The following is a 23252-nucleotide window of genomic DNA, read 5'->3' as shown; positions in this document are numbered from 1 at the left end:
CCCTTAAGATTCAAGAATGTGCTCTTTGAAACACTACCATTTATTATGGGGGCTCCCAAATAAATATCAGGCTTTGCTTGGATTGAGATCTTCAGAATTTTTGCTATGATTTTTGGGAATCTCATTGGCACGTTTTTCGAGAATTAGAGTGTAGATTTTGAAAATTTTGGGCATTGGCCAGACGCCGCAACAAAATTAGTAAGAATGTCTTTTATTTTCAAACATCCTGTAATCAAGGTCTCAAAGAATATCATACAGTCGTCTACAAACTAAAAAATTGGAATTTTTTGACTTCCTTTGGCAACCTTAAACCAATTGGGCTTTTCTTACATAAAGATTCTTTTTCAAATTTCTTTGCTAATGCTTTTGCACAAAGAACAAAAATATAGGGAGAAAGAGGATCTCCCTGTCTTATCCCTCTAGAAGGGGTAAATTCCATAGAGGGGCTATCATTTATTAAAATTTGATAAGATACCTTTTTTATACATTCCATAAACTAGGTAATCCATTTCTCATGAAATCCAAATTTCCCTAAGATTTTCTCAATGAAATCTCATTCTATTCTATCATAAGCTTTTCCATATCAATTTTCAGGCAAGTATACCAATTTTTCCATTTTTTCTTTCTCATTGTATGTAACATTTCATGAGAGATAAGAATATTATGTTAATCCTTTTTCCATATCAATTTTAAAGGCGTATTGGTAATTTCTTCTCACCGTTCAAATAAATAAAGAAATGGGTAATTTAGGGATTTAAAAAAATATTTTTGAGGTTAATTGAGAACATTAATGGAGGGGGTCTTTGTCTAACGGCCAAAGATCAGGTGAGCTTTTGTCACAAAAAAAAAAAGTGCAGGAGTCTTTGTCACTGACCCCATAATACAAGGGGGTCTTTATAATTTATCCTAAAAAATAAGAAAAATCTATCATACAATATAAAATTTGACCAATAAAAAATCCTATGAATTTATTGAAAATACACGTGATTGATGTATAGGCTTTGTTAAACAAAAATTAAAGCAAGAGCTATCTTCTAACATTTTCACTTTAGCTAAGTTAATCCAAGCCCAAGTCAATAACTATTTTCTGTTTGAAAAATCAATCTAAAAATGAAAGTGATTTCGATTCAATTCTCAAATCAATGATACAACCATCCAGATCAAGCAATTTAAAATGGTATAATTGCATATTGTACCCTAACTATTATATTAGAATGTTAGGTTATTAGTAATAGATCACGTCTCTTTTCGAAATTTGAGCTAGCTCTCTCTGTTTTCGTATCATAGTTGACTCTTATTCTTTTATTTGTCTTTATTCATCATTTGTGTTCATCTTTATTAATGTTAGAGTTCTGTTTGAACTCCATCTTCTTGTATTTAAATATTTTGGCATCGAATACAGAAATAGATCTCTTCTTCTTATGTCAAATATTTCATCTATGCTATCAGAGCAGGATCAACAAGAGATGGCTAATCACATCGACAACAAGTCAATTACTTCTATTGTAGCTACCACTACAAGAACAACACAAGATACTACTTCTCTTCAAGTTCCTTAAACCATAATAGCAACACTCAATTTTGGTCAACTTGTTACAGTAAAATTGGATCGTTACAATTATCTGATCTAGATATCATAGGTACTACTTGCTCTCTTTAGATCTGATCTGCTTGGCTATGCTGATGGAACACTTCCTTATCCGTCAAAAACAATTCAAACTAATGGTCAATCCACTCCAAATCCTGCACATATGCAATGGAGGAAGCAAGATCATTTCCTTCTTAGTTGGATGCTCTCCACGCTTACTGAAGGAGTTATTGGGCAACTTATTGCCAGCAACAAACACATGTTGTATGGAGCACCTTAGATAGAGTCAAAATCATGCAATTACATAGTATATTGATGAATCTGAGGAAGGGCATGTTGGATTTTAATCTCATAAGAGATTAAATCTAATGGGTTTGATTGGACAATTACATGAGAAGTTGCACCTACACATTTGATTGAAAAATTAGTTTTTCTCTTATAAAACCTAGTTTTGAACTTGTCCCACATTGGAAAATTATAAGCTTTATTTTCAGTATTTTAATAAGAATTGATTTACATTCCTTAGAAATAGTAAAGGAGAGTATGGGGGTTTGATACTGTGCAACGCGTGCGCATGCGTGTGATCAAGAGGCACAATTCAAAGTTAACAGTCATTAACTGTTAACTACTTTTTAAACAGTCACAATATTTGAAATTGTAACTATTCAAGGTGCCTTCTCTAAACCAGCACCTACCTTTTCTTCATACCTCTTCATAAATTATTTAAGGAGCATGAATCAGACTCCAAAAACACACAATTTCGAAATTCACTTTCTCTCTCTCTCTCTCAGTCCAGTCTGCTACAGTCTCATAGAAGGTTTCTTCGGAGATTCTTCAACTTTGCTGGTTACAGATTCTCGCCCAAGGCTCTATTATATCCTGGGAATAGATTTGCTTATAACCCAACAGCAAATTCAGTGAAACTGAGTGGGGGCAAATAACATTCTAAAGACAGTGTCTCCAGACGCGCCTTAGAGCTTTTTCTCCAAAGTTTCAATGACCCCATTTTCCAACAGGGCAATCTCTCTATGATTGAATGCCTTCAAAAGGCCAAAGTCATCTCTAATAGTCTTTCTATAGCCGACCAACTAGTGTTTGACTTTGATCTAGTGCTTTGGACGTTAAGTAGGGTTGGCCCAAATTATGAGTCCTTCATCACCTTTGCAAGTACTTGATTTAATATTGTTACTTTTGATGACTTACAAGATATGTTTCTTAACCTTGAAATTAGATTGGAGACCCTGAAAACTGGATCTAAAAGCATTTTCACCAGCATCCATGTTGCTCAACACAGACAACAAGACAAATCTAGCTATAATAAAAACAAGGGAAGAGAAAATTAGGGGAACCAACAGAAACCCAAATGGTTGAAGTACTTACCCACGACCTAGATGAAAAATATGATTTCATTTCTAGGTTTATTTTAAAAATAAAAAATTTTATTCTATTAATAATTATTGTGTATAGATTTATTAGTGGAATTTAATAATGATAAACAAAAGTATTTTTTAAATTTCTAAATTTGTATTATTTATTTATGACATCATTAAATTATCCATTTGACCCAAATGGTTGAACTACTTACCCACCACCTAGATGAAAAATATTATTTTATTTTTATGTTTATTTTAAAAATATATAATTTCCTTCTATTAATAATTATTGTGTATGGATTTATTAGTGGAATTTAAGGATGATAAACAAAAGTATAAATGTTGGATTCAATGAGAGAGAATGTTATTTATCTAATGACTTAAATGTGAGACTTAATGAGAGGTAATTGAATGTACTTAAATATTCTTTTAATTACATTTTCTTCCCTTATATATATATATATATATATATATATATATATATATATATATATATATCCCTATACTTGAACAAAATGGGATCACTCTTAGATTGACTTGTCCTGAGCATCATGGATACAAATGTCTTGATCCTTCCACTAGCCACTAGTATGTTCCCCATCATGTCTTCTTCAATGAGAATTATTTATTTCCATTTAAATTTATTGATCATGATACGTCTCAACCCACTCACTCCCAACCTATACCTTCCTTGCCTATTCAGTCCATAATTCTACCTCCCATTAAACCGAATCATATTGAACCCTCCCCTCCTCTTAACATCACACAACAAACCTCTTCTCCATTCATACTATATCTAATTCATTGCCCTCCAATTCTGGGTCCACCTTAGAATTCACCCATCACCATACAAATGAAAATCTCCCACCCTCCTCTCCCTCCTCCTCTACCAATCTACCTCTTGCCTCTACCCATACTGCTCCACCAACCAATATCCACCCTATGACCACTTGGTCAAAGAGGTATTTTCAAACCTAAAATCTACCTTGCACCTAAATACCCTACTATTAAACCCATATCTGACTCCTTCACAGTTAAGCAAGTTCTCTTGGACAAGAATTGGTATAATGCCATGAAAGATGAATTTGAAGCACTCACTTGTAATAGTACTTGGGTCCTTGTACCCCATCCAACTAATCAAAATGTCATTAGATTTAAGTGGGGTTTTCGCCTTAAGCATGGGCAAAATTGTAGTACTTTACATTATAATGCCCACCTCATGGCCAAGAGATTCTCCCAAAAAGAGGTGTGGACTTTCACAAGATATAAAGATATTTAACCCAGTTGTCAAACCTGTCACCACCAGGTTATAACTTTCTATTGTCATATCTAAAAATTGGCCAATTCATCAAATTGATGTTCAAAATTCATTCTTTAATGGGGATTTGTCTCTTAAAAATTGGCCAATTCATCAATTTTTATGGAACAATTGTTGGGTTTCAAAGAAGTTATTCATCCTAATTATGTTTGTCTCTTAAATCACTCTCTCTATTGATTAAAACAACCTTCTCATGCTTGGTACATCAAACTTTCCAAATTCTTGCAAAACTATGGCTTCAATTACTCCGAAGTGGATCATTCCCTCTTTTACAAGCATGATCAACATGAGTCTCTCTTCATTCTCATTTATATGGATGATATCCGCATTACCGGTAGTGACTCTTCCATGATTTCATCTCCTATTGCTCCTTGAGCTCTACATTTGCAGTTAAAGATCTTGGAGATATTCATTATTTTTTGGGTGTTGAAGCAACACGACTCTCATCTGGTTTTTTCCTCTCACAATAGAACTATAGTATTGATCTTTTAACTTCCACTGGTTTGATTGATGCCAAACTAGCTCGCACTCCATTCTCTTCAGGCTATTCTCATACTACAGAACATTTCTTTGATGTTACCCTATATAGGAGGTGCATTACAATACTTATCACTTACTCACTCTGCCATATCCTTCTCTGTCAATAAGGATGTCAATTTATGCATGCACCATCCACAAGTCATTGGGTGGCTATCAAACATATTTTATGTTACTTGAAAGCAACCATGCGCTTTGAACTATGTATCACATTGTCTTCAATGGATTTCCTTTTCTCATTTTCTGGTGTTGATTGGGCGAGTGATCATGTGGACAAAAAATCTCAAAATGGGTTTTGCATTTTCTTTGGCAGCAACCTGGTCTCTTGGTCTTCCAAGAAGCAAAAGACCACTAAGAGTGAATACCACAACCTTGCATCCACAGTAGTTGAGACACTATGGATTCAATCTTTACTCCATGAGGTTGAATTTCCCTTTGATCGCATTCTACTTTTGTGACAAAATTAGTGCTACTTTTCTTGTAGCAAATCCAATTCTTCATTCTTGGTCAAAGCATATTGAAATTGACATCCACTTTGTCTGAGATTTTGTTGCCAAGAAGAAATTTCAAGTTCATCACATCAACTCTGCAAAGCAGTTGGCCGATGGTTTCACTAAAGGGCTTACCTTCAAGAAATTTTCATTGCTTCGTTCCAAGTTATGCGTTACATGCCCACGTATAACTTGAGGGGATAATAGATCACGTCTTTGTTTCCATATTTTAGCTGGCTCTCTCTCTTTCTCTGTTTTTAGATCACACCTGACTCTTATCCTTTTATTTGTCTTTATCCATTATTTGTGTTTATCTTTATTATTGTTAGAGTTCTACTTGGACTCCATCTTCTTGTGTTTAAATGCCTTGGCATCGAATACAGAAATAGCTCCCTTCTTTTCTCAAATATTTCATTTAATTAGGGAGGAGAGAGTAAGAAGGAACAAAACCATGTTGGTATTTGTAGAGGACAAGGGGAGGTTTAAGTAACTTAGAATATTTAGTTTAAAAGTATTTTCTTTTTTATATTATTTCTTTTAAATAATTGACAGCAATAATGATGAACAATAATATTATAGATTACTATTAATAGTAAATTACTAATATCCTATTAATAATTTTCAGCAACAACAATTAGATTATTTATTAACAATAATAATTAACATTAATATCATATATTATAGTTTATTGTAATTAATTATAGATTATTGCTAATTATTAAAAAAATAATTAACATTCATGCATTAATTACTATAATTAACAATAATGTGTTTATTACAATAAATAATGGTTTGGTCAGCATTAATTAAACACATGTTTTTAATAGTTCAAGAGAGATCAAGCTGATCCACGAACTAATTGCAAAACGGGTTATGAGGACCCTATAACATCACCTTCCTCACATGTTTGTTGCAAAAAGTTGTCGAGAACTGCTTTGTTCATGATTGGAAAATGGTCTGAGTTGACACGTCATTTGAAATTGGTGATTCAACAGAAGTGACCAGCTGATCATAAACCAGTGAAGTGACCTACTAGCAAGGTTCATAGGTTGATAGTATGCTTTTTGCAAGCTTCAAAGGTCAATAATTATATCTGGGTTCTGATTGGCCTTGTTGGCAATTCTTTGTAATTGTATCAATTTCTTAAATGAATGGAATATGCTTTAAGCCTTCAAAAAAAAAAGGTCAGGCCTACCCTTACTCATTTTGCATGGAATAGTATCTGTATCTAAAACTCTGCTTAGAAGAGATATAAATATAAATATGTAGAGTACAGAATTTTGTATTTTGTATTATTTTCTATGTACTTGCACTATATGTATTTGCATTTATACTCTTTCCAAACTGAGCCTAAGTAATACTTGGGTATCGACCTATTTGGTTGAGCATCAATAAAACAAATAGAGCTAACTGGATACGGATCCAATTACATAAAACCCACCCTTGTTGCATGTTGATGACTATATGTTTTTGTTGAAACACCCAAAATCCAACAAAGGTTCAAAAGAGAGAAATTATTGGTTTTACATGGAAAACATGTATTGGAAACCATTGGTTTCAAGAAAGATTATGAGGCCCAATGGAAAATAACAGTGAATACATACCTTTAGTGGTGTCAATCGAATGAAGTAATCTGTCCTTTCATCAAAGCAAATTGCAATAATTTACTCCAAAGCTTTCGATAAAAAATCCATGATTACTATAGTTTGTAAAATGTTAAAAAAAACAAAGAAAAATCTTGTTGGGGCTTTACTAACCAATGGGGAAGATGGCTAGAGAGAGGAGTAAGAAGAGGGGAAGATGGGTAAATAGAAGAATGAAAAGAGAAGTAGCATGTAAGTTGAAAGGAATAAGAAGAGGAGCAAGTAGCATGTAAACTGAGGACTATGAGGCTAAGGAAGTTGCCACCGAAGAGGCAACACACTAACCATTTATGTTCCTATTTTCACACAAGGCTATATTTGGTTTGAAGGAAAATGTAGGGAAAGGTAAGGAAACCTTTACAAAGCTTGTATAGTTTTTCTTACCTTTCCCTTCCTTTTTCTACTTTTTCCTTCAAACCAAACACAACATAAGTGTTATGGGAAGTTTCCCACTATGCAGAGATATTTCAAAGCTTTTCCACATAGCCTAATGAGAAGTAATCTTGGTAGAGGAAAAGAAAGAATGAGAGAGGCTCAATGACAAGGCTAGGAAGGGGAAAGGAGAAAGGAGACAAAATTTAAGGAGAAAGCAAGAAAAGGGGGAAAGAAGGAAAGGAAGGGTGGGTGACATGCATGGACAACCTTACTTTTATATATATATATATATATAATATAGATTTTCAATTGAAGAGTGATTAAAATTAACCAATAATTGATAGTAGCTCAGTTGGTAAGTACTCTCATTAGTATTCAGAATGATAACAATGTCTTCATTTCCAAAAACCTCAATAACAGCAACCCCAATCTTGTTAACATTACCCATTTTAATTTCTTCATCTACATAAACTCTATCCTTTATAACACCATCTCTTCCATAGCAACTATTTCCTTTGAAGTTTGAAACACTCAAAGTAGCCATTGCCTTAATAATCATGGCCTCATTGTCATTAGCATCAATGAAAAAGATTCATCTCTAGTGGAAGCCATATATTTGCATGCAACAACCTCACTATCATAAAAAAAATTTATCCTTAGGCAGCACCACACCACCCTTATTACAGCCTTCAATCCTACACACATAAAATACTCACTTAGTATATGTTTGGTTCCATCTACATTTATTAATTAAACATTTATTGACAGTGCCACATAGGTGCCGCATCAGCAAATGCATCATTAATTGTATCTACATGTATCGATGTTTGCAAAAGCAAACTTTGGTTTCTATGCGCCTCTCCTGTTTCAGGAAGCTTCATTTTGGAGCTTCCTAAAATGGGTAGCCATTTATTTACATTTTGCTAATGTGGTACCTAATGACGCCTATGTGTCATAAACGCCCTCATTAATTGTTTTTCTTAGTTTTGCAGTCACACAAGTACAAAACGTTTATTCAATTAACGTAAACGGAACCCAACACCCTGTTACTCTCATAGAATATTGAGATTTCAAACTCTAAGGTATAATCCCAAGACTTCGACAATATTTACTAAAATATTCTCTTGCCCCATAGTCATTTTCTAACCCATCAATTAAAGGATATCCTAAGCCAGTGGTATTCACATACTCTCATCCCTTACAACCAATGGGCTCTCTTACAACGTGAAGACATATGCCCAACCCATGACCAACTTTGTACACTTTCAACCTCATTAGATGAATAGGACTAGATGTGAACCACCCAGCCCCAGAGGCAATCCTCCTATCCTCTACCTCCAAATTAATAACAACACCAAAATCCAATTGAACTAAGAAGCATTGCATATCACTTAGTGCTTCACTGTAACAAGAAAAAACAACAAAAAGTGAGTAAGTAACAATTATTTGGGGGGTCTGAACCATTGTAATAGGAATCTCATCAAAATTGGAGACAAATTCAATATTTCCAACAATATTAGAAAGAGCTTGAATAGGGTCACCACTCAAAACCCTCTCCATGATCTCACTACTCTAGATTAACTAAGACAACACCCCCACCTTCATTTGGAGACCTAGCCAACTTAATAGTAGGGGTGTTCAATTTCGGTTGATAAACCAAAAAACAAACTGAACCAAACCAAATAAGCTAATTCGATTATCGGTTCAGTTCGACTTTTATTTAAAAAAAATCGGTTTTTAGTTTTGGTTCGGTTTAACTGAAATTTTCAACCAAACTAAACCAAAAATCGAATTAATGTTGTTATTTAGTTAAGTATATTAAACATTAATGTTTAATTTAATACTTTATGCTAAATAATTATTCTATTTTCCAATGCATAATTAATAATAGTTAATTAAAACTATACTCATTATTAATTGTTTATTAGTCATTAATTGTTCATTAATCATTAATTACTTTTGAAAATGGCCAATTCGCCAATTCCCCATTGGCATAGGGCATTGGGCCTATTTTAGCTTTTAATTAATAATAGCTAATTAATTAAAACCATTAGGCTTTGGGGTCATTCTAACTTTTAATTAATAATAGATAATAATTAATTAATTAAAACCATTGTGTTTTGGGGCCATTTTAACTTTTCATTAATAACACTAGTGGCGGTCTTAACCGTGCCTTAGGCCAATTGAAACATTGCTTCCGTTTTTAGGTGGCGGTCTGAACCGCCGTCTTAGATCTATTTGGACCGCCACCTTAGATCGGTCAACATGTTGCTTCCGTTTTTAGGTGGTAGTCTGGACCACCAGCTTAGATCTCTTTAGATTGCTGCCTTAGGTCAATCAAAATATTGCTTCTGTTTTTAGGTGGTGGTCTGGATCGCTGGGTTAGATTTCTTTAGACCACTGGTGATAATTTCTATAGCTCCCAAGTAAGCTCATCCAACTACTAATCAATACTACTTATATGCTTATTCTTTTATTCTTTTGTATGCTCCATAATCACCCTTTTACCACCAATGTTAATGCCTCTATAGTTTATTCAACTTTGATTTCCCATTGGGCCTACCATCTCCAAAAGAAGTCAACATTTCAATCTAGTCATTCTTGGGCCTATTCTTCTTTATCTCAATTCCAATCTATTCTACAGATTTCTCTTCCTTTTGATAGTCCCAACTTCCCTAACACTACATGTAACTCCCTTGCGAATATAAATCCATCTCCATCATTGTGACAAAAGATGTGGTGTATGCTCTCTCGTTTTCTTTGCCCTCTTCACCCACCACCATAATATGTCTCATATCTCCCTCAACAACTTATGCAAAAATTCAAAGTTATGCTTTTTCCTTGCCTCCTTCCACCTCTCCTATCACCTTTCACCTCCTTACCTCCATCTCTTAGACAAAGTTGTTATTTCTCTGTCATGACCACCTTGCCAAAGAACCTCACATTTCCATCCCCTCTATGCCTTTGGTGACTATAAGTAATGACTAGGTCGCATTGCTCTCTTGGAATATTGTCTTTGATTAGTCTTCATAGGTAAAGAACATACTAAAATATGCACAGCTGTGGTTCCAAAAAACTCTTCACATCTCTGATGAAAAGTTTTGCTTCTTTAATTAAGATGTTTGGTTTCCCAAGTCGCCAAACTATTTTTTAAGCTAGCAGGCAATATTTCATTATCAAGTCGAAAGAGAGGTCTTACTACAATCATCCCTAAGATCAAAGAGAATAAAGTCAGGTGGCCCGATCCAGAACTCGAACCGGCCCATAGATAAATCAAGCTTATTAGCAACTTTATGGGTTAGAAAGTTCTCTGACCTATGAACATAAGAGAAGACAACGTGCGATGAATGAGACAAAATCACTTGACAATCTGCTATAAGAGAATGAATGTGCCACAAAGGTGGTAAGGAAGGGTCTAAGAGGAGCTTGATGGGAACTAGAGCATCACCTTTGGTGAAGGCTGAGATCATAGGCCCACTGAATGGCGAAGATGAAGGCTTGAGACTCCACTTCAATTAAAATGCACTTAGATTTGATTTTGGATCTAGCCACAACATATGTATCATTTAAGTCCTTAATTAGTAAATACTACTCCCACCATTGCACCACCATGAGAGACGATTGCATCAACATTCATTTTGAGATGGGCCTTTGGGGTTCTACTCCAATGGTGCGGGGTAACAATCAGAGATGGGGACCAACTCCTTGTTGAGTCCCGAAGAGAGACCACTTTTCTATGTGATAGAAGGAAATCTTCGGTTGCAATAATAACAACTAAGGGGTTTGGTCTCTCATTGTTGAAGATAACCTTGTTGTAATGCTTCCATATTTGCCATATGTAAACTACACTAGCTAGTAAGGAGGCAATGAAGATTGCCACTAAAGTCTTCCTCGGTCATTATCAACCCAAGTTTCAATCCAATCCTGAACAAACCATTGATTGAAGCTTTGTGCGGACGGCCAAGGGGGGAAGCAAACCAAACTGCTTTTACCATTGGGAAATAGAAGAAAAGATGGGAAGCCGATTTTGATTCATATTTGTATAACAAACAAAGTGGGTCAAAGTGGTGGGATTTGTAGCTAAGAGACTCAAAGACTGGAGTGCACCATTGAGAACTCTCCAAATAAACATGGACATGCGAGGAGGGATACACACACTCCATCTAGATTTTAGCCAAGGGAGGGCCATTGAACCTCTACTAGATGATGTAAAGGATTCAATGCTACAAAGAAATTTGTAACTAGATTTATTTGCAAGTGTAAGCACCATGAGGTGTAAGGTTCCACACCAATTTGTACGGATGGTCCGTAACGAGAAGGTGAAAATGGAATATTGCACTTGCAATTCCTTCATCAAATAGATCATGGACACTCTCCAGTCTCCAAGTTTGATTTCTCATATCTAACTGATCACTCACAAGGGTGGTCGGATCACACTCTTTTAAACAAGGTTCAACATATGAAAACTCAGAATCCAAGGGTCATGAAGAGATAAAACATGGGTATTATCACCAATAATCTCCTCTCTACAACCGAACATGCTTTGAAAAGCTAGAATATCATCCGTCCACAAGTTCTTATTCTGTAAGTATTTTCCCCTTAACACCCGGGCCCAAAGAGAGTTTGGTTCAACTAGAAATTGCTATATCAACTTGAATATCAAAGCCTTGTTGCATTTTTGGGCTTCATGGATTCCAAGACCTTCATTAGTAGTAGGTTGAGTGAAGTCTTTCCATGCCTTTAGAAATATATGTTTCTTTCCATCATCATGAAAAAACCCACCAAAAACTTCTAACAATTATATTAATGTCCATAAAGGTATAGAAACAAGGGGCAGATGGGCAAAATGGTTAGAGTGCTCTTTATAAGAGTGGTACAGCCTACATGCAATATGGAATTTAATTTCCATAAGCTAGAGGAGTTGGATGCTAGAGGGAGACAAAGGTAGTTTCACCATGGGGGCATTCTTTTTCTAGATTTTGAGACGGGGGAAAGTTGGTCAATGGAATTTTGATTTCCATTGACCAAGAACCCCATGTTCTTTTTTTTAGATTTATGTGGGGACTAGGGAAAGTTTATTTTCCTGGGGTAAGTGATACCCATCTCCTATGTGGGTAAATAACTTTACCACTTTAGGGGAAAGTTGCCAACACTTTAATGGGACAAAAATGCCCCTTGTAATAATGAATTTTTATGGATAAAATGGTCATTGACTTATTTATATCGGAAATAAAAGAACATGGGTAAATGCACTTAACTGGGTTACTCTTTCCTGGAAAACACTTACCTGGGTAAGTAACTTACCGAAAAGTGAACGTAGCCTATTCGTCATGTTAACTTCCAAGTGACTAGCAATCAAAGAGTGATGAATAGAAGAAGTGATCTTGCTAAATAGTATGGAGGATTTATTGAAATTTACCAACTATCTAGATCAACAACAATACAAGTCAAGAATAATCTTTAAGCTGCCAGCTTCAAGGGGGTAGCCTTGCTAGTGAGAATGAGATTGTCGACCAACATAAGGTGGTTGAATTTAATAGGTCTTTGTGAAGGAGTCTAGAGATAGCCTTAACACAAACAATGGGGAGTTAAGGCGGTAAAGGACACCTTTTTCTTAAGCCACACTAGGGAGAGAGGGAAATACCAATCCACCCATTGATGAGGGTGGTAAGTATCATGGTAGTTATGCATTGTTCTATGAAAAACTTGATCGTAGGCCTTGGCTAGATCAACCTTAAGAAGGAAGAAACCATGTTTGGACTTTTAAGCTTTCATAATTGATAATCTCCTAAACAATGACCATGTTATATATCTACAATTTGTCTTCCAGGGGAGAAGGTATTTTGAAATATAAGATAAAGCAAGGGAGAAACTCTTTCAACTTGAGCTATAATTTTGGTGATGAGTTTGTAGATCACGTTATAGAATCCTATGGTCTTGAACAAAGAACAATGTTAGTCCTATTGATGGATTTTATATTAGCTGAAATATCTCTTGCACAATTTCTACCAATTCAAGGCCCATAACAACCCAAATTGATTGATATAATAGAGCTGAAAATGCCTTCTGAACTAGGGGCTTTAGTTGGGCCCATACTAAATAGCATGGTTTTCAAAACCAGACCGGATCGGATGGTCGGATTGGAAAAACCAGGAACCGGATCCGTTTTTCCACAAAACCAGAATTTTGCCAACAAACGTTTATTTGGTCAGCAAACTGCTGACTCGAGCAATTTAACCGTTCGAACCATTCAATGATTTTGACTGCTTTTTAGTATTATTTTTTTAAATTTTTTTTGTTAGAACAGACTGCCCGTTCAATTCGAACGGTGGACCCAAGAATTGGACCCCTGACCAGTTCGTTGTCCAGTTTGGTTTTAAAAACCTTGCTGGATAGTGTTGCCTTGACTTCTTCCATGGTTGGAGGCAAGGAAAGCCAATCATTCTCATCTTCTGATATAATGGGCTTGAACAATTTGGATTGTAAGCCATAAAGGTCAGGTCCACTAGTGAATAAGCTAATGAAATAATTCTTAAACTCATGCTCAATTTCTTTAGAGTTAGAAGTCCACACCTCACCAATTTTGAGTCAATGAATAAGATGATTTTGGGATAAGTAGATTGGACTTCGCCTCAAAAATCTGAAATTATAGCCCCCTCCTAGTCTATTACTAGTAGCCCCCCTATAAACCGCATCCTACCCATGGATTTTGCATCAATTCACGATTATGACTCATCTCACCTGTACGGTAGAGCTAAGATTTCTAAGGGTCGAGTGAACAATGAAAACCCCGAAGATTTTTGTGTATCCTAGTCATGGCATACGTATGGAAGTAGGCCATGTTATGGTCACCAGATTTTGGTGCCAATACAACTCTTCTTTGAGTAACCAATCTTCTAGCTCCTTCCTCCTCTAAAGCTTGGTTTGAAGGATTGAGTGAGTGGAGGTTTGACAAATGAGCTTCAATCTTCTTAATATGACTATAGGTGTTGCCATTTATCGAGTTAGTCTAGCGAGCAAGAGCTTTCACATTGGACTTGCATTTGGAAAGGGAGTCCCCATTGTTCTCTGCCCATTTCAGCAACATAACCTTGCGCTTTAGTCTAGAAGGGCTCAAACTCTGACAAACGAGTTGCATCGTTGAGAGAGACAAGTAGACAAGAGGATAGGAATGTGGTCACTGCCAATGTACGAGAGGTGCATGATGTGGGCACCTGGAAGAGAGCACTCTAGTCATGGGTACATAAAGCTCTGTCTAGTCTTTCATGGACCAAGAATTGGGTAGACCATTTATTACTCAGGTGTAAGATGACCCAGAATAACCCAAATCCAATAGTCTATAATCATGCATGAAGTCCCTAGACAAAGCGAGTATGAGCCTCGGTGACCTTGTGACCTCCAACTTTATCTTCTAAAGAATAGATAGCATTAAGGTCCCCAATGAGTAACCAGGGGGTCAAGCAATTTCTGCCAAGATTCTTGATAGTGGATGATAACTTCTTAGCTTTTGGGCTCATCAGAATACAACCACCGTATTTTTGGGCTTGTGGGTCCTAGCTTAAAATTGGCCCATCACAAAATTGGGGGGATTTGTTCTGCTTTGAAAACAGAATTGGAGTCACATCTATCGCCATGGTAGTTGTATTTGAAATCACTCCGACATTAACGCAAGGTACCTTGATCTTTGGCGCACTAGCTGGTGAGGAACTCTAACAGTTGTCGTCCCTCTCTGGATCAATCATTGGCACCATGGTTTTTAAAACCGGACTGGAAAAATTAGTAATCATTCAACCCTCGGGTCTGGTTATACTATAAACCGATAAATCCTTAAAACCCATTGAAAAAGTCAGAAAAACACTGACCCAGACAGTCAAACCGCTAAACCGTTCGGCCCTGGCAGCGGTTCACGGGTTACCAATTTTATTTTCCCTAGTTTAAAAAAAGGATAAAATACAAAAACCTCCCTTGAATGTTTTGACAATCATAAAAACTTCTCCTAAACTTTCACTTTAGCAAAAACCTCCCCTAAATTTTTAAATAATTCAACAAAAATTTCCACATGGCCGCTCGTTCTCCTCATTTGTCGATGACACTTCGGTCATCACCATCGAAATCAGTGTCCCCTTCACTGGCCACAAGATCGACCCACCCACCCGCACTGTCGAAACCACCCCAAAGGTACTCCTTAGTTTTTTCAGAGACATGGCTGTCATGCACCGTATGGAGATTGTTGCGGACTCGCTCTACAAGGCTAAGCTCATCCACGGTTTCTATCATCTCTACGATGGCCAAGAAGCCATCTCCATTGGAATGGAATCTGCCATCACGAAGCCATCACGAAGAAGGACTGCACCATCATCGCTTACCAGGATCACTGTATTTTCCTCGATCGAGGCGGGACCCTTCTCGAGTCCTTTGCGAACTGATGGGTCGTCAAGTTGGTTGCTCTAAGGGAAAGGGAGAATCCATGCATTTCTACAAGGACTCTAGCTTTTATGGTGTGCATGGAGTTGTTGGTGCAGAAGTACTCCAAAGATAATACTATCACGTTCTCTATGTACGATGATGGTGCAGCCAATCAAGTCCAGTTGTTTGAAGCACTCCATATGGTAGCTCTTTTGGATCTGCCAGCAATTTTGGTCTGTGAGAACAACCACTGTAAGTGAATGAGATAAAGAAGTAATACAATTTTACCTTGGTTGAAAATTGAAACTTTTCTTTCATTGGTGGTTGTTATGCCGACGGCGGTTACTGACCTCCTCCCTTTGAGAATACACAAACATCATCAATACGAAGATCATTGTCAAACGAAGCCTGCAGTTCATGCCGACAAACTGGGCAAGAATTGTGAATTTGCAACCAGGGAACAATGCAGTCACAATGGTAAACATGCTTACACGACATCTCCCTAACTTCCTCACTAATCTTAAACTCCTCCTTACAAACTAGACAATGCGAATCACCTTTCAAATGGGTCTATGTGATTTTCACTTTCAGCATGGCATCAATGGCTAAAGTAGGTGCTGGAGGCGAACTTGATCGGTCATTCTAGGTCAATTCCTCAATCAGCTCATTCAGCCCTGGCCCGACAAAGTAATCTCTAGGGTCAACAGTCTGTGGCAACAGATTTTCTGGTGGGGACATGGTTTCGGTCGGATGAGGAAAGTTAGTGGGTTAGACTATAATCAAATGTCTGGGCTGGTCTTGAAGTTCAGCCTTCAGTTCCAAGCGAAATCTCCCGTCGAAATCATGAACAAGCTGACAAATTGGGGGGGGGGGGGTCAAGCATGAGAGACAAGGCTTCCGGTAACCGGGCCTTAGGAGAGGAATCGAGACCAGTGAGGTCAAGAACAAACCTGGGCCTAACCACGTCAAGCTCATGGAGGAATTGGCCGAAATGTCAAGGGCAGAAAATCTTTTTTTTTTTTTTTTTTTTCTGGGTTTATGGGTTTGTGTTTGTTTGTGGAGAGAACACAATGAAGAGAGATTAATAGAGACAAGGCATACGTGTATAAAGATCCGAAAGGAAGAGAGAAAGGAATGGCTTTTGGAGTTGCAGAAAGCGATTCTTTATTCCTCACCGATCTGCCTTGCTGTTTGACGCTCCATCTTCGATCTCCTCTAACTAAAGGAAAGGATGAGTGAAGAACGATGCAAAGCCTTCTGAAAGCCCTTCTGTCCTTCTGTCGACGTATGAGAGAGGAAAAGAGGATAACATGTCGATAAGGTATTTTAGTAAAAATAGATGCAAACTAATTTGGAAAGGGTTAAAATAGGTATTGTGAAAATTCACCGATTTAACATTTTCGGTCTTTGTCATTGACGAGGGACTTTTTGTCAAATTCATTAAAAATCTAGGAGAGGTTTTTGCTAAAGTGAAACTTTAAGGGATATTTTATGATTATCAGAAACCTCTAGGGAAGTTTTCGTGAAAACAAAAATAAAATGACCCCATATATCCCACCTCTTACGAATGTTTAGTGTTAGAACGACCCCCATTTTCGTTCTAACCCTTTCCTCCTCTCAGCCCTCACACCCAACTGACCACCTGCGGCGGCCACGACCTACGGCGACCGGCGATGGTGGTGAACTTAATCTACGGAGGCCAGCGTAGACTTTGCAGCAGGTCCAGTAGTAACCTCTAAGGTCTTAGTCTACTCTATTTATCAACGACTTGCAGCGGCGGGCGGGGTTTCTAACATGCTGCGGCAGTAACAGTTGCAGCGGCACTGGAGGTCGGAAGCGGAAGTAATAGTTGCAGCGGCAATCACCTGCGACCAAGCCCGAGCCCACCGGTGGCGATTTTTGTGAGTTTAACACTGTCACACCACCATTACCGGCAGTGAAACAGTGAAGGACCTGAAGGTATAAAATGCTTACTTATTTGAATTTTTTGTGAGTTTAATTGATTCTTTGAATTTTTTTGCTTAATTCTTTGTTTAATTAATCTTGCTTAGTTTTTTTATTTTTTATTTTTTTTGAATTCTTTGCTTAATTAGTTACAGAGGGTTTGTCAAAGAATGATGATGGTGATCTCAAAGAATGATAAAATCCCTTTTTCTTTGGATTTTTTTTTGTATTTTCTGCAAACATATGACTGAACACATATCACTAAAACATTCTATTTTCTTTTTTCATGTTTTTTTTTTCTGTATTTTCTGTGTTTTCTGTATTTGTTTGCAATTTTCTGTGTTTTTTTCTGTATTTCTTAGAATTTTTTATTTGTGCATTTTTGTATTTTCTATGTGTTATGTACATTATTACTTTGTATTTAGATAGTTTTATTTTTCTGTATTTTTTTGTGTTTTTTTCTGTATTTTAGAAATTTTCTGTATTTTTTTAATTTTTTGTGTTTTTTTTTTGTATTTTTTGTATTTTCTATCTGTTCTGTATTTTATTATTTTTGTATTTAGATAGTTTTATTTTCTGTATTTTTTATGTATTTTATTTAATTTTATGTTATTTTTATGTATTGTATTTAGATAGTTTTGTTTGATAATGCTGAGATCATTTTCAAATAATTGTGGGCTTTTGCCACATTAAGTGTTTAGATCAAAATGCGATAGACACAAACCCTATAAGAGTCCTTGTGCTAGTCGGTAATGGAATTAGGATTTTTCAATTTCCAGGCATGGCAACGCATTTCCTTAAGGCTTGCAACTTTGATCTGTTTGTCTATCAACACTCTGATAATCATACAGGCCTTCCAATCCATTGGGTCCATAATATCCTCTTCACTGGCTTGCAGTAGAGTTTGATCCTTAGATGGAAGTAAAATAGAGAACCTACAAAAGATCTCTTCTTCCATTGTGTGTGTGTGTGTGAGAGAGAGAGAGAGAGAGAGAGAGAGATGCTTAGAAAGCATTTTATGTCAAACATTTCAAACTCTAAAAGGTATTAGCATGCATCGGGGTTGGTGTCTTGGTGGGAGTTGAGTCCGTGTTAGTGCACCTGGACGCATGAACCCACCAATCACGTTCGACCACGTTGTCTAGGGGAACGAAGCATAATGCTAATGGTGTTAACATGGGTTTGGTGGTTCAACCAGACTATTAGAAGAAAGCTAACGTATATGACACAACATACTTAATATTTATCTCATGTATTTGTGTTGATCCCAAACTCTGTATTGTGTGATAAGCTCGACACATTACCTATTGTTTTAGATGTCTGTTGTAACTACAACATTCTTTCTACTATAAATACTTGCTGGTTGTATGGTTGATAATCCATCGAACCAGATTTCAACCACGTTTGTGTTTGCTTTCTTTAACTTGGTATCAGAGACATTTATACTCATGGCTTCTGTCAACCAGTTTGCCTCAATCTTTGTGTCCCAGACCTCCACTCAACATTCTTCCTTGACAGGGAACTCTACCTCTGTTCCTCAACTCCCCAACAATATACACTACTTACCTATCAGGTTAACCATTGAAAATTACATGTTGTGGAGGGCACAATTTATTCCCATTTTCTACACTCATAAGTTGATGGGAATAGTAGATGGGTTAGTTCTTGTACCACCAAAGCAAATCCCGGATCCCAACAATAATGAAGAGATTATTCCCAACCCTGCTTACGAAGCATGGTTCTAGTTGGATCAACTTGTGCTTAGCTGGCTGATTTCCTCATTAACAGTTGAAAACAACCCTATTGAAGTATAGAACTACTTGAGATTAGATGCAAAACTAGAAAACAAACAAGAGAAGATTAAGAGGATGAGAGAGAGAGAGAGTTGGTGGCAATGAGAGTTAGAGAGTGAGAGGTTCGAACTAAACCTTCCTCCAACACTCTAAAACATTTTATTAAGTTAATCTTTGAATTATTACAGAGAGACCCTTGGGTGGGCAAGAAATTACAAAAAATAGAGTATATAAGAGTATGGGCCCAGAATAAGGCCCATTACAGAGGAAAACATAAACATAACATAGAATGACAGCCTATGGGCCATTCGGCCCATCTCCTCTACACTCCCCCTCAAGTTGAGCATAGATGTTAATCATGCCCAGCTTGCCAGTGTCATGTTGAAGCCTTGCCTTGGAAATACCCTTGGTGAGGAAATTCGCCAATTGTCCTTAAGAATTGATGAATGGAAGACACACTTCACCAGAGACTCTTTCTCGAATAAAGTGTCTATCAACCTCAATATGTTTGGTTCTATCATGTTGTACTGGGTTGTGAGCAATCCCAAGTTTTTCCATTAAGGACTTTAGCCACAACAATTCAAAGACTTCATGTGCCATGGCTCTATACTCTGCTTCTGCGGAGGATCGGGCCACAACTGATTGTTTCTTACTCCTCCGAGAGACAACGTTACCAGCCACCAGACTGTAATACCCTGAAGTAGATCTTCAATCATCAATATTTCCAGCCCAATCAACATCAGTATAGGCTTCAAGTTTCAGATGACAATGCTTGGTAAATAGAATTCCTTTTCCTGGAGAGCCTTTCAGATAGTACAAAATTCATTATGCTACTGCCATATGAGTATCTCTAGGAGCATGCATGAACTGGCTAATACAACTGGCAGCATACGTAATATTTGGCCGAGTCATGCACAGGTACAAGAGTTTCCCAAGAAATCCCTGAAAGACCCCTTTGTCTTCCAACAATATTCCATCCGAAGTTGAAAGTTTGTGACTCGAATCAATGGGAGTTGCAGCTGGTCTAGCACCCATTTTTCTAGTTTCAGACAACAAATCAAGGACATATTTCCTCTGGGAAATAAGAATCCCATCCTTTGATCTAGCAACTTCTATGCCAAGGAAGTATCTCAACTCCCCCAGATCCTTAATCTCAAATTCTGTACGGAGGAAAGACTCAAGGGCCCGAATGCTTGAGGCATCATCACCAGTCACTATAATGTCATCAACATACACAATGAGATACACTGCTAGAGATCCATTTTTCTTCACAAAGAGAGTATGATCTGACTGTGTCTGAACATAGCCTAATTTAACAAGTGCAACTCTAAATTTCTCAAACCAGGCTCTAGGAGACTGTTTGAGGCCATAAAATGATTTCTTCAATTTGCATACCTTTCCTTGCATATCTTTCTCATACATTCTGGAGGGAGACACATGTAGACCTCCTCATGTAAGTCACTATTCAGAAATGCATTCTTTACATCCAATTGATAAAGAGGCCAATCAAAGTGAGCTGCCAGAGATAAGAAAACCCTCATAGATGTCATCTTGACAACAGGGGCAAAAGTCTCCAGGTAGTCAATCCCATATGTCTGTGTGTAGCCTTTTGCAACAAGTCAGGCCTTGTACCTCTCAATACTCCCATTAGCCCCGCATTTAATGGTAAAGACCCACTTGCACCAACTGGATCCTTCCCTTCAGGCAAATCCACCACCTCCCAAGTATCATTTTTGTGTAGAGCATCCATTTCAGACTTCATGGCATCTCTCTATTCTGGAATCCCAAGAGCTTTTGACACAGACCTATGAATGGGGTTAGCAGCAACTGAAGAGAGGTAGGCAAAGTATGAAGGAGAAAGTAGATCATAAGAAAGGTGTTTGGAAATGCAATGTGCAGTGCACTTCCGCTTTCCTTTTCTAACAGCAATGGGACATCAAGATCTGGGAAAGATGGTTCCATAGAGGCTGAAGTAGTACCTGTTATATCATTTGTGATTGGGAATGTATGAGCCTCATCTGTTGTAAGGGAAACAACTTGTTCATTCCTGGATCTTTGCCTTTGATACACTTTGGGATTATGGATAGGACAAGGAGGTAAAGAAATAGGGGCACTAGGGCAAGAGGAATGAAGTGGTTGATCATCTTTTGATTTGTTTGGTGAGGATACAGGCTTGTCAAGTGATTCAACTGGGACAGGAAGAGGAAGAGCAAATACTTGTGACAGACTCTCCCCCTGTTGACAATGCCCTTCTTGAGGAACCATAAAAAGGAGAAATCTCATCAAAGGTAACATCCATAGAGACATGTCGAGTGCCAGTCTTTGGATCAAAACAACAATAACTCTTTTGTGTGGGGGAGTAGCCAAGAAAGATGCATTTGTGGGCTTTTGGTTCAAACTTATGTCTCTGGGCACTTGGAATGTGAACATAACAGATACAACCAAACACATGAAGAGGAATCGGGAAGAGATCATTGTCTGGATGAAGAAGATTGAATGGAGATTTAAACCCTAAAACCCTAGATGGCATCTGGTTTATGAGATAGGTAGCAGTAAGAACAACATCACCCAAAAATCTTGTGGGAACATGTAAGGCAAACAAAATGCTCATTGCAACTTTAACGATGTGTCTATTTTTTCTTTCAGCAACTCCATTTTGTTCAGGGGTTCTAACACAGGAGCTTTGATGAATAACCCCCATGTCAGAGAGATACAAGGATAAACTCTTTTGCATTGTCAGATCTGAAAACCTTAATTCTGGTATCAAATTGAGTTAAAACAAGCTCATGAAATTGCCTCACAAGTCTTAGGACTTCATCACGGGATTTCATTAGGTATATCCAAGTGAATCTAGAAAAGTCATCAATAAACAAGATGAAATATCTGTAGCCCCCCATAGAAGATAAGTGATAAGGCCCCCACACATCAGAGTGCACAATACGAAAAGGGAAAGAAGATCTTTTATTGCTCACAGGGTAATTGTTTCTACAATGCTTTGACAACTGACATGACTCACAATTGAGACTGGACACACCGACTCCCTTAAACAATTCGGGAAGTAAATGACTTAAAGCAGAAAAAGGTAAATGACCCAACCGACAATGACTCAACATAATTCGATTGCCAGACTATGAAAAAGTAGAACCAAAGGCAACATTCTTGGGATGATCAAAACATTGGCCAGGAGTGTCGAGCAAGTATATTTCATTCGCTTCATGGCCACTCCCAATCACCTTCCGAGACTCCAGGTTCTGAAACACACAGTGAGAAGGGGAAAGGTTACACAACAATTCAATGATTTGGTCAAGCTACTTACAGATAATAAATTGATATTTAATTTAGGTACATGAAGAGTGGAAGATAAGAGTAAGGAATTTGTATCTTGACAGTTCCCTTGCTAGAAATAGAGGCAAGAGAACCATCAGCTAAGGTGATTTTGTCACGACCAGGAAGCAAATCATACGAGACAAACAAAGTGGAAAGGTTGGTCATGTGATTAGAAGCACCTGAGTCTATGATCCAAGGGGTTTTAGGATTACCTGAGGTGGATGCATGGTTAGCAGAAGCTCTTATACTTGAGTGAGCAAATGCGGTGGTGGCTGAATTTCTAGAAGGGTTGGATGATGAAGTTACACCTTCAAGATGGCTTATCATCTTTCCAAACTTCTTATACTCAGCTTTCATGGTTGCCAACTGTGCACAGGCAGACTCAACTTCTGTATCTGTACCCATGGCTGCATTTGCACTTTCTGTGTTTCTATTATCATTTTTCTTCTGGAACTGA

The 23252-nt window shown here is 37.4% G+C and overlaps 1 protein-coding gene and 2 pseudogenes across 3 annotated transcripts in view; 2 read left to right on the top strand and 1 right to left on the bottom strand.

The window, feature by feature from the left end:
• The first annotated feature begins 15377 nt into the window (after positions 1-15377).
• LOC148852571 (pyruvate dehydrogenase E1 component subunit alpha, mitochondrial pseudogene) lies at positions 15378-15991 on the top strand (annotated as a pseudogene).
• Positions 15992-16045: 54 nt separating this feature from the next.
• Positions 16046-23200, bottom strand: LOC148852570 (uncharacterized; annotated as a pseudogene).
• Positions 17295-23252, top strand: part of LOC148852569 (binding protein) — a 52146-nt gene continuing 46188 nt past the window's right edge. The window contains exon 1 of one of the 3 annotated variants that reach the window (XM_088946327.1): positions 17295-17690. The gene's annotated coding sequence lies outside the window, so the exon portion shown is untranslated. The remainder of the gene's footprint in view (positions 17691-23252) is intronic. The other 2 variants (XM_088946328.1, XM_088946329.1) reach the window with 2 other exon arrangements.

This window comes from Nelumbo lutea, chromosome 5 (genome assembly GCF_056320005.1).
Source record: "Nelumbo lutea isolate HS-2025 chromosome 5, American lotus-T2T, whole genome shotgun sequence".
NCBI lineage: Eukaryota > Viridiplantae > Streptophyta > Magnoliopsida > Proteales > Nelumbonaceae > Nelumbo > Nelumbo lutea.
The sequence above is the reverse complement of the archived record's forward strand: the minus strand, read 5'-3'. Positions and strand labels throughout refer to the sequence as shown.